The sequence below is a fragment of the Ascaphus truei genome, chromosome 2, assembly GCF_040206685.1.
Source record: "Ascaphus truei isolate aAscTru1 chromosome 2, aAscTru1.hap1, whole genome shotgun sequence".
In the NCBI taxonomy this organism is placed as follows: Eukaryota; Metazoa; Chordata; class Amphibia; order Anura; family Ascaphidae; genus Ascaphus; species Ascaphus truei.
The window spans coordinates 259,292,949-259,305,710 of NC_134484.1; positions in this window are offsets into that span (position 1 = coordinate 259,292,949).

Sequence of the window (12,762 nt, forward strand, 5' to 3'; positions counted from 1 at the left end):
ACATGGGAAATCTTACAAGAATACAACAAAAGTTCCCAGCACTCACACAAAGCGAGAAGGAACGCTGTGGGGACCAAGTTATACATTTTACTGATAATAAATATCAATAGGAACTGACAATATATGAAAAAAACGCATAAAGTGCAATTAAAATACATAAAACATTAGAAAAAAATGAAGAGAGCGCTTGTCACCCCAGTTCAGGAAAAAAAATTGATGATGTCATTTAAAGGCAATGACGCTAGCCAATCAGAATGGCTGAGCTTCAATTGCCTTTAAGATGACGTCATCAAAACAAAGATGGCTGGCGACACATGGTACGGTAGCCAATCAGAGCGTGGGAACGAAATTCAAACTCTGATTGGCTCTGCTAGACCATGTGTCGCCGGCCATCTTTTTTTTAATCGCATGGTTTTCATGGCCCAATCAGGGCCGTGGGAACCATATGATGAAAATGTGACATCATAGGCCTATAAAAGCCTATGTCGTCTCATTTTAGAGCCAGGCGGCATGGAGGGAGGACCTCCCCTCTAAGAAGAAGTTCGGGCGTGGCGGCAGAAGACCCCAGAAGTCCCCAGAAGACCCGGAGAAGGTAAAGAAGCCCCCAAACTGACGCAATGGAGTAAAAGTACTGTAGAAGAAAGAAGACAAAGACATGATTTTTTATTTTATGGGTTCCTGTTTCCTGTGCGTGGATTGGTTCAAGAGCATGCTGTTCTGAGTCGGTGAGTGGGTCATCTAATGGTAGGATAAACAAGAGAAATGTATTTTATTTAGTTTGTACAGGTTTTGAATTTTTTTTTAATGTGATTGATTTTTTTTTCTGTCCATTTATTGCCCTGTATTTATGTATGTCCCTATGGATAATAAAAGCTTGTATTGCTCATGTTTGCTTGCTTTTTTTTGATGCATTTTTAACTGTATTTTGCAGCTTGGTGTGCAAATGTGTTTGCAATAGTTTATTTCCGGGGGGGGAGGGGGGGTTCCTTTTTAATAGAGGCTTTTTGTTGGTTAGATTTTGTTGATTGATGGTAATTTACTTCTGTTTACTTGTTTTGTTTCTAGGATTTGAATAGTGAATTGTGTAATTGATTTGGATTGTATTTTAATTGATCTGTGAATAGATTGATTGATGATATTTTATTTATTTTATTTTATTTAGAGCTTTGCTTGGCATACTGTAGTGTACAGTACATGATGCACAGATTATTTGCATCATTTACTGTACACATTGTAAAATTACATTTTTGGATTGCCATTTGTTAGATATTGATTTGCCAACAGTACTGTACTGTAGGTGCTAGGTGCTGTGTTCTTGGGAGATGAGATTTATTTTTATTTAAATTGTGCTGTTTTAATTTGGAGACGTGGCTTTGCTGGTGGAGGGGATTCATACTGTATTGCAGTGGTAAGTAGAACTGTATTTATTTTATTATGCTATGGTAAAGTAGTTAATGTGTTTAATAATGGGCCAAATAATCTATTATCCATATCTGGATAATAGTTATTTGGCCCATTAATGTATGTGTGTTTGGTGGTGTGGGGGGAGGGAGGGCGGGAGGTGATTTATTTAAATGTACTGTACTGTGTAGGCCATGTTTTAGTTTTTTTACACACAGGGTTGGCACCTGTGCCTTAACCCCTTCATTGCCTTAGCGGGCATTGCTTGGCGGCTAAGGTAATGAAGCTGCTTACATTTTTAATTTTTATTTATTGTGTGCGTGAGCAGGGGGTCTCCTGAAATGAGCAAAGTTTCTTTCAGCCTCGGGGATCCCGTACTTCCTGAGATACAGGCCCTGTTATGGGGTGCCCATATCCCTCTAGTGCCACGGTCACGTGACCACAATTTTAACATGGTGGGGATACCGGCACCCCATAACTGGGCCTGTAACTCGGGAAGTAGTGGGTCCCGGACCTGAAATCAACTTTGTTCAGCTCAGGAGACCCCCTGCTCATGCACACTATGAATAAAAATAAAATGTAAGTAGCTTAATTACCTTAGCAGCTACCCGCTAAGGTAATGATTTTTTATTTGGAGAGGGGGAGGGGGGGTGTGATACTAGTGTGGGGGAGCAGGGGGTCTTCCGAGCTAAACAAAGTTGATTTCAGCATGGGGACCCCCTAAATCCCGAGATACAGGCCCTCTTATGGGGTGCCGGTATCCCTCTGCATTGTTTAGATTCGATCCCACAGGATTTTAATATGGCGGGTGTACCGGCACCCCATAACGGGGCCTGTAACTCAGGAAAGGGTGGGTCCCCAGACCTGAAATGAATGTGGTTATGCTCCGGAGACCCTCTTCTACAAAACTGTAATTTTAGAATTTTAATAAAAGCCCCGCAATCGCCTGTGAGGGGCGCGCAGTTAGAGTGACTGATTCAGACTCTCTTACTGCGCGTCTATTACACAAAGGCAGACGCCGGTAGGCACCCCATAAAGGGGCCGGTATCTCCTGAAGTAGGGGGTCCTCGGACCTGAAACCAATGCGGTTCAGCTCGGGAGACCCCCTACACATCTACACTAATGTCAAAACACACATAACAATAAACAATAATTCCTTACCGTAGCGGCTATCTGCTATGGTAATGAAGCTGCATTAATGTACATTTTATTAATAGTGTGTATGTGTTAGGGGCGGGAGGGATGTGTGTTTTTTATTGGGGGCAATTGTCCCCAATAAACATGCTATTGTGCCTTAACCCCTTCATTGCCTTAGCGGTTAGCCGCTAAAGTAATGATGCTGATTTAATATATTTTTATTAATAGTGTGCGGGAGCAGGGGGTCCCCTGAGCTGAACCGCATTGATTTCTGCCTCAGAGACCCCTGCTTCCCAAGTTACAGGCCCCGGTATGGGGCATTGGGTGCCAGTGTCGCCACCATCTTTATAGCGTCCAAGATGCGACGTGGGCTCTATAAAGATGGCGGCGACGCTGGCCTCCGATGCCCCAAACCGGGGCCTGTAACTCAGGAAGCGGGGGGTCTCTGAGGCAGAAATCAATGCGGTTCAGCTCAGGGGACCCCCTGCTCCCGCACACTATTAATAAAAATACATTAAAGCAGCATCATTACTTTAGCGGCTAACCGCTGAGGCAATGAAGGGGTTAAGGCACAATAGCATGTTTATTGGGGACAATTGCCCCCAATAAAAAAACACACATCACCCCTGCCCCCTAACACATACAGTACTGTAATGGGCAAAAAAACTATTATCCACATATGGATTATAATGCATTTGCCCATTTTAAATACATATAAATTACAATAAATACAGTCAATATATATATTACACTTACCTTTTACAGGCACCCACGATGAAGGCCGTCTTCATCCTAATCTTCATCCTGCCCATGTCCCTCTGGTGCTGCAAAACATAAACAAGAATAAAAACATCCAATGTAATGTCCCCTTAACCCTTAATCACCATAGCGGTTATTAACCGCTACAGTCATTAAGGGGTTAACCCACCCTCACCCACCACTCGGGAGGCCTACATACCCTCCCCCACTAACCCCCCACCCCGTGAGGCCTAACCACCCTCACCCACTACCCACAAGGGAGGCCTACCCACATACCCTTGGGGCCAATACCCCCACCCCCCACCCCCAGTACCCACAATAAAAACAATACACAGCCCAACAATAAGCATCATTCTATTTATTAAATACATAACCCACCCCTGTGCCCCCTCCATAAATACATGATTTATTCTTTTACATACAGGGTTCGTACCCCAGGCCCACGTGAGTCCCCGGTGGGCCTGACGGGTCACCTCACAGACCTACAGGTTACCAGCAACTTGTTTCATACAGGTTCTGGAGGCCTGTTGGTGGGTCCCGCCAGGCACCATGGCCCACCAGGTGGTATCCGCGGGTCACCGTGGGCCACAATTGTGTCCCCACGGTAGGCCCGCGGATGTCTGGGGGACCCGGGTCAGACCCACAGGTGTCTGAGGGGCCTTGGGTGGTTCCCATGTGGGTCTGGTGACCCACGGGTGGTCCCTACGGGTCCGCGGTGCCCCCACAGATGTGTGGCCACCGGTTCTTCCCCGCAGGTGTCCCCCGTGGACCACGCAGCCTGATACCCGTGAGAAGCCCGAGGATACCTCAGGTGGTCTCCAGAGGTCTCTCGCAGACCAAAGGAACCAACCGTGTATGTAAAAAAAATAAACCGGACCTATACATTAAATACATACATCCACCCCCCCCCCCCCAACACATACAGTACAATAATGTGCAAAATAACTATTATCCAGATATGGATAATAGATTATTTGCCCATTATAAAACACATAAAACATGCATAAATCAAAACATGAATTCTTAATCTTAAAATCACCACATTGCATGTTACAATAAATCCAGCATCGATTGTAAATATAAACCAACAAACCAGCAGCTACACAACTGTATATGAAATGTCACACAATTGCATTGAGTGTGTACATGATGCAATTAATCTGTGCATCATGTAACACTATGCAAAATATATGTAACAATAAAATACACCATGAACAATGTCCCCTAACCACCAATGCCATCATGAAAATCAAATAGAAACTAAGCAATATCAATGCAATTAGCATCAATCAATTAATCCATTTCCCCAAACAATTACAATACAATACAAATCAATTATACAATTCCCTATTCAATTCCTAAAGCCAAACCATTGCCAAAAGAATTCTAATTTAAAGTAACCACCATCATTCCAATCTAACTACCAGAAATAAGCCATTACAAATAACCTGTAACTAAATACAAATTACATTATTCACAACAATGACAAAATAAAGCTGATAAATATATTACTCATACATGAAAAGAACATAAACATTAGCAAAACAATCAATTGTTATCCCTGTATGTCTATTCATATAGATAGATAAACATAACATACAGGCGCAATAATAGAGCATAAAATACAATGCATTTACATACAAAAATCACATAGAATACTGCTGCGGCCGCCTTTATTCTACAACTTACCCGGATAAATGCAGGGCTTTTCTCCGTTTCTATCGGAGTTTCCCACGCAGTGGCCGCATCATCAGATAAGCGCTAATGGTGCTTATCATTGAAAGCGCCCGCGGCGCGGGAAACCTGCCGGAAAAAAGCAGCGCTCCTCCCCGTTTTTAAAATTCCCGTGGTGGCGGCCGCAGGAGGATAAAGGCAGCCGCCACTGTACACCATTCAGTGTCCGTGAATGTATGTATATACATAGATATATTTACGGGCATTAAATGGGACTGAAAAAATAAAAAACATGAATCAAAAATCCAAAAAACATGTAAAAGTAAAAATAATAACTTTTCTTTTGTTTACTCACCATTAGATTCCCACTCACCGAAATCCAGGCGACCCAGAAGCACTGGAACCAAAGCACAGGTAACTATAAAATAATAAACCCTTACAATCCACGTCTGTGTCTTTTTTCTTCTATTTGTAATCCTTCCTGTCTGTCTTGGGGTCTTCTTTTCTTCTTTGGGGTCTTCTCCGTCTTCTTCCGTCTTCTTCCGCCACACCCTTCTTTTCTTCTTAGGAGGGGAGGTGTTCCCTCCTCGGCGACTGGCTTCAAAATTAGGCGACATAGGCTTTTATAGGCCTATGACGTCACATTTTGGTCAAATGTTTCCCACGGTCCTGATTGGGCTGTGAAAAACATGGGATTTGGCCGGGAAAAAAAAAATGATGACGTCATTTAAAGGCAATGAAAGCACAGCCAATCAGAATGGCTGTGCTTCAATTGCCTTTAAGATGACGTCATGAAAAGAAAGATGGCCGGCCTTACATGGTACGGTAGCCAATCAGAGCGTGGGAAATACATCCCAACTCTGATTGTCTCTAGTACCATGTGACAGGCTTTCAATGACGTCACATCCGTTCTCCCCCAAGCCTCTGTCACATGGTCTACTAGAGCCAATCAGAGTTGGGATGGAGTTCCCACGCACTGATTGGCTACCGTACCATGTGTCGCCGGCCATCTTTGTTTTGATGACGTCATCTTAAAGGCACCCAGTAGTAATAGGATGAGAAGTGCCCAGATGTGATGGTTAAAAATCAACTTTAATCAAATGGCAATAACAAACAGCAAAGCATTCACATATAAAAAAACAGCAGTGCTCCTGAGCTGGTCCGGGCTGCGCCTCACTAAGAAACTCCTCTGTAGACCGCGTCCGGTCCGCAGAGCTGGAGAGTAGTGACGACGTCGCTCTACGGTTGTCAGCAGGAGCCAAACAAGTGAACGTTGCCCGAACAACGCGTTTCGTATCAGAGGATACTTCATCAGGTTCGACAACGTTCACTACTGGCAGAGTGTCTTAAGTAGTCCATAGGTGCTTCCCGCAGGAGCAGCATGCCACCACTGGTATGATGCGCAGACACAAACCCCGCATCGCGGAATAGAAATCTGTGTCCTGCGTCATCAGCACGCGACGCACGTGCGTGACGCACCCGAGATACGGGTCAAGAAGAGCTCATTAGCTCCATCCTCTTCAGCTGCCTTGCCCATCCAGCCTATCACTGGACTTTGCGGAGGTCACGCTTCCACTCCACCCCCTGGGGGATTGGTCAGTGCCTGCTATTTATGCTCAGCTGTGCCACTGGCACTTTGGCTTAGCATAGACTCACGTTACCCTGAGTTTGCCTCTGCTTATCCTGCCTTGTTCCCATCCTGTTGCCTTGTTTCTGTCACGCTGTGCTGCTGCAGACCAGACCTGTCCCCTGTGTGGAGGTGGGAAGTGGAATAACACACACCCACAGCAGAGAGGGCATGTCCGGAATGTGGTGTTTGACGTGGCCAGGCCTGGGTACACAGTTAAGAATAGTAATGGTACTTGCCGGATTCAGGGAAGGAGAAGGTACCATAGTAATATCCGTAGCCGAGGGTCTGGGGTATGAGAGATCCAGGAGGTCCTGGTGCGTGAGCCATGTCAGAGGGTCCTGGAGGTAACGTAGTCAGATGGGAGCCGAGATCAGGAGCCAGAGTGGGTAGTCAGACAAGCCAGGTCAAAGCGGAAGGAAACGAGACAAGAAGCATGGCACAGGATCCAGGCAACACAAGGAGTGAGGTACTATGCAGAGCAAGGAGGAAGTGACAGAGCAGGGTATAATAATAGCAAGCGACCAGAGCAGGGGGCTTGGCGGAGGTGTGCCAAGGAGCGGCTCTGGAGTGGATGGAAGGGAATGATTGTTGGGAATCAGCTGTGAGCACAGGGGGCGTGACGGCAGGTCCCACGGGGGGCGAGAGGCGGGGCAGTGTCCAGATGCAAGGCATAAGCAATGAGGAATGGCACGAGTTCTGTAAGGGGCGTGCGTGCATGTGAGATGGTGGCGGTGTAAGTGACCACAGTGGCAGAACAGAAGGTAGGTGCCGATAGCCGGCGAGGGTACCGACGGGGGGCAGAGACAGAAGCTGCTATGGTACAGGATAGAGATAAGGAGGGGACACACCACAGGGGACATAGCCCCCGATTCCTTACAGTACCCCCCCCCCCTTTCAGGATCGACCTCAGTACGATCCATCCATGGTTTCTGCGGGAACTTCTTGTGGAAACGATTGAGAAGAGCCGGAGCATGTATGTCTTCCTTAGGCAGCCTTGAACGCTCCTCTGGACCGTAACCTTTGCAATGTACTAGGAATTGTACTCTCCCCCTGGATACACGAGAATCCACAATGGACTGCACCTCGAATTCTGAATGTCCTTGGATTGTGACGGGGTTAGTGATTGCTTTGAACAAATGGCTTAAGCAGGGATACGTGAAAAGTGTTCGGAATCTTCATGGCAGAGGGTAATTGTAGGTGAAATGCTACAGGGTTAACCTGTTCTTGAATCAAGAAGGGTCCCACGAATTTAGGTGCCAATTTTGGGGTCAGAGTCTTCAATCGAATATTTTTCGCAGAAAGCCAGACTCTGTCCCCTGTCTTGTAATTGGGAGCCTCTTGTCATTGACGATCTGCCTGGAACTTGAACCTTTGGACCGCCCTAAGGAGTGCAGACTGAATTTTGGTCCAGGACTTCTTTAACGTCGTTATCCGTTCGTCAGCTGCCGGTACTCCTAATGGAATGTTGGAGATAGGAAGGCGGCTAGGGTGAAATCTATAATTCATGAAGAATGGTGATTCGCGAGTTGATTCATTTCTGAGTGAGTTGATGTCGAATTCTGCCCAAATTAGTAACTCCACCCAGTTATCTTGGAAGTCCGAGATGAAACAACGTAGATATTGTTAGAGCGTCTGATTAAATCTCTCGGTCTGCCCATTAGTTTGGGGATGGTAACCAGATGAGAAGGATAATGAGATGCTGAGTCTTTTAGAGAAAGCACGCCAGAACTTTGATATAAATTGCGAGCCTCAGTCGGAGACTATGGACGTAGGAATCCCATGGATTTGAAAAACTTCCTTAGTAAAAATATCAGCCACGGTGGGAGAGGAGGGAAAGTCCTTGAGGGGAATGAAGTGAGCCTGTTTAGAAAAACGGTCTACTATAACTAAAATGGTATTCATACCTCTGGAAGCTGGTAATTCCACAATAAAGTTCAAAGAGATATGAGACCAGGGGCCCTCTGGCACGGGTAGAGGCATGAGAAAACCAGAGGGGTTTTGGCGAAGGGTCTTGTTCTGTGCGCATACTGGACAAGTGCTAGTGTATTCTCTAATTTCCTTCGCCATGTTAGGCCACCAGAAGGTACGCTTGATGAGGTCCAGAGTTCTCTTGAAGCCAGGATGGCCAGCTGAAAGAGAGGAGTGACCCCATTCCAGAATTTTTTGCCGAAACCCTCTCGGAATATGAGACTGAGCTTCCACAATTTTATCGAGAATATTGAAAGAATTAGCGAAGATTATATATTTTGAGGGTAAGATGGTCTTTGGAACTTCTTCGGACTTCTCTTCCGGGGAAAATTGTCTGGACAGGGCATCGGCTTTCACGTTTTTTGTTCCAGGTATGTAAGATAGGGTATAATTAAATCTTGAAAAAAAAAGTGCCCAGCGAGTTTTACGAGACCCCAGACGACATGCACTTTCGATATAAAGAAGGTTTTTATGGTCGGTCAATATAGAAATAGGCTCACGGGAACCTTCCAGGAGGTGCCTCCATTCCTGTAAGGCCATCTTGATAGCAAGAAGTTCTCTATTGCCAACATCATAGTTCTTTTCAGCAGGATATAATTTTTTCGAGAACAATCCACATGGGTGTAACTTATCTTGAGGGAAGAACCTCTGAGAAAGTACCGCACCTGCCCCACAATCCGAAGCATCCACTTCAAAAGTAAAAGGAAGACTAGTATACGGATGGTGGAGAATGGGAGCAGAGACAAACGCTCATTTCAGGGTTTCAAAGGATGAAACTGCTTCCGCGGACCATACAGATGGGTCAACTCCCTTCTTGGTAAGAGCAGTGATGGGAGCCCCCGTGGTGGAAAAGTCACGGATGAATTTCCTACAGTAATTAGAGAAACCCAGGAAGCATTGGATCGCTTTAACAGAATTAGGCTGAGGCCAGTCCAGAACGGGCTTCAGTTTCTCAGGGTTCATAGAAAATCCTTTGTAGGAAAGGATACACTGGCGACACACTTTATTCGAGCTCGGCTAGTCCCACGAATTCGGGTATACCCGGGTGTATTGAGGTTTGTGACTGTTTTCTGCCCGAGTGCATTGAGGTATTTTCTAGGCAGGGATTGAAGCATTTTATTCCCGCTGGCTGCAATACTGCACAGTATATATATATATACTGCATTACAATTCATGAATTTATGCCATCTGGTAGACACGCGAAGCATTGCAGCCTATTAAATCCTAATCATTATCATTTAACAGATCAGCCGCCCGTCAGCCAGGCATGAACCCAGGCTGGGAAGGCAAACGCAACGGGGCTTGTCAGAGGTGAGGAGCGGCGCATTCCAGGTATCTGCCAGGTACATACTGGGTATTTGCTCGAATAAAGTGTGTCGGTGCAGTATATCCTAAGAATGCGGTAAAAGATTGATGGAAGAGGCATTTTATTACCTTAGCATAGAGGTGATTGACACGAAGACGAGAGAGAACGAGCCTAGTATGCTGGGCATGGTCTTGAAGATTCTTGGAAAAAATGAGTATATAGTCTAAATAGATCATGACAAAAGAGTTAAGAACATCTCGGACAACTTCATTCATGAAGTCCTGGAAGATAGCTGGAGCATTTCAGAGGCCGAAGGGCATCACGAGATATTCGTAGTGGCTAGTCTTGCTGTTGAAGGCAGTCTTCCATTCATCGCCCTCCCGAATGCGTATAAGGTTGTACGCTCCTCTAAGATCCAGCTTGGAGAAGATCCTGGCCCCTTGAAGTCTATCGAAAAGTTCTGTGATGAGAAGAAGAGGATAACAATTCTTGACCGTAATGCAATTGAGTCCCCGGTAATCAATGCATAGCCTGAGGGATCCATCTTTCTTTTTAACAAAGAAGAAGCCAGAACCAGCAGGGGAGGAAGAGTTGCGTATAAAACCTTTCTTGAGATTGTCTTGAATATACAGTAGGTAGCCCTGGCTTCGGTTTCAGGTAAAGATAGAGGATAAGACTTAGATTTAGGAAGTATAGCGCATGGGACGAGGTCAATAGGACAGTCATAGGGTCTGTGCGGAGGTAAAATCTCTGATTGTGACTTAATGAATACGTCGAGAAAGTCAGAATAAACATCCGGAAGAATAGCGTTGTTATCTGTAGGTGTCTTAAAGCTGCAGTTCAGTCTTTTTTTTTAATTTATTTTTTTACTTTAATAGTTTAATGTGTGCAATCTCTACTTAACTAAAGAACTGTATAGCTGTCAGTCAAACCGTTCTCCATGTATTGATCGGCGAAATTTTTGTGACGTATTAAAAGCTGGCATTTGTTTATAATTTGCCTCCGGCAGTCAGTGGAAGATCATGAATATTCATGAGCCTCCCAGTGACTCATGCTCGCTCCCGATCCCATCACATGGTGCAGCAGGAGAAGCAGGAAGGCAACCAGTGTCCTGATCTCACTTAGGTGTTTGGAGGGGAGGGGGGGCTCGAGTGAGTTGCGCTGGGAAGGGGGGCTATTTTGGAGGTGAGGGGGGGCTTGGGTGAGTTGCGCTGGCAAGGGGGGCTATTTTCAAGGCGAGGGGGGACTCGAGTGAGTTGCGCTGGCAAGGGGGGCTATTTTGAAGGTGAGGGGGGGCTGGGGTGAGTTGCGCTGGCAAGGGGGGCTATTTTGGAGGTGAGGGGGGGGCTCGGGTGAGTTGCGCTGGCAAGGGGGGCTATTCTGGAGGGGAGTGGGGGCTCGGGTGAGTTGCGCTGGCAAGGGGGGCTATTTTGGAGGGGAGGGGAGGGGGGCTCGGGTGAGTTGCGCTGGCAAGGGGGGCTATTTTGGAAGGGAGGGGGGGCTCGGGTGAGTTGCGCTTGTAAGGGGGGCTATTTTGGAGGGGAGGGGGGGCTCGAGTGAGTTGCGCTGGCAAGAGGGGCTATTCTGGAGGTGAGGGGGGGCTCGAGTGAGTTGCGCTGGCAAGGGGGGCTATTTTGGAGGGGAGGGGGGGCTCGAGTGAGTTGCGCTGGCAAGGGGGGCTATTTTGGAGGTGTTTGGAGGGGAGGGGGGGCTCGGTGAGTTGCGCTGGCAAGGGGGGCTATTTTGGAGGTGAGGGGGGGCTCGGGTGAGTTGCGCTGGCAAGGGGGGCTATTTTGGAGGGGAGGGGGGGCTCAGGTGAGTTGCGCTGGCAAGGGGGGCTATTTTGGAGGGGAGGGGGGGCTCGGGTGAGTTGCGCCGGCAAGGGGGGCTATTTTGGAGGTGAGGGGGGGCTCGGATGAGTTGCGCCGGCAAGGGGGGCTATTTTGGAGATGAGGGGGGCCTCGGGTGAGTTGCGCCGGCAAGGGGGGCTATTTTGGAGGTGAGGGGGGGCTCGGGTGAGTTGCGCCGGCAAGGGGGGCTAACAAAATGGTGTGTTTGGGGGGTGGGAGCGGGACAGCGGAGGTCACACAATCACCACCACCCTACCCCCCGTCACTCCCACCCCCCCCACGTCCCCCCCGTCACTCCCACCCCTCCCCCCGTCACTCCCACCCCTCCCCCCAGTCACTCCCACCCCTCCCCCCACCCCTCCCCCACTCCCACCCCTCCCCCCACCCACCCCCATCACTCCCACCCCCTCCCACCCAGTCACTATCACCCCCCCCCACCCAGTCACTCCCACCCCCCCCACCCAGTCACTCCAAACCCCGTCACTCCCAAACCGTCACAGCCACCCACACTCAGTGTCCCCCCCTCCCTCTCTGTGTCCCCCGCTCCCTCTCTGTGTCCCCCCCTCCCTCTCTGTGTCCCCCCCTCCCTCTATGTGTCCCCCCCCTCCATCTATGTGTCCCCCCTCCCTCTCTGTGGTTCCCCCTCCCTCTCTGTGGTTACCTCCTCCCTCTCTGTGGTCCCCCCCTCCCTCTCTGTGGTCCCCCCCTCCCTCTCTGTGGTCCCCCCCTCCCTCTCTGTGGTCCCCACCTCCCCTCTGTGTCCCCCCTCTCCCTCTAATTTACATCTAAAAAAAATTCTAAATTAGTGAATTATATACACACACACACCAACAAAGACTGATTGTAGTGAAGTATAAAAGTAATACAATAAATAAACCGTTCTCATAAATGTTTTTGTTGATTCAATTTCTTTTTTTTATACAAGGCGGGAAAGGGGGCAAGTAGATTTTTGTGTGATTTGTACAAAATAAAAAATAATAATATATATATTATATAGCTGATATACCCGGTGTGTGTGTGTGTGTGTGTGTGTGTGT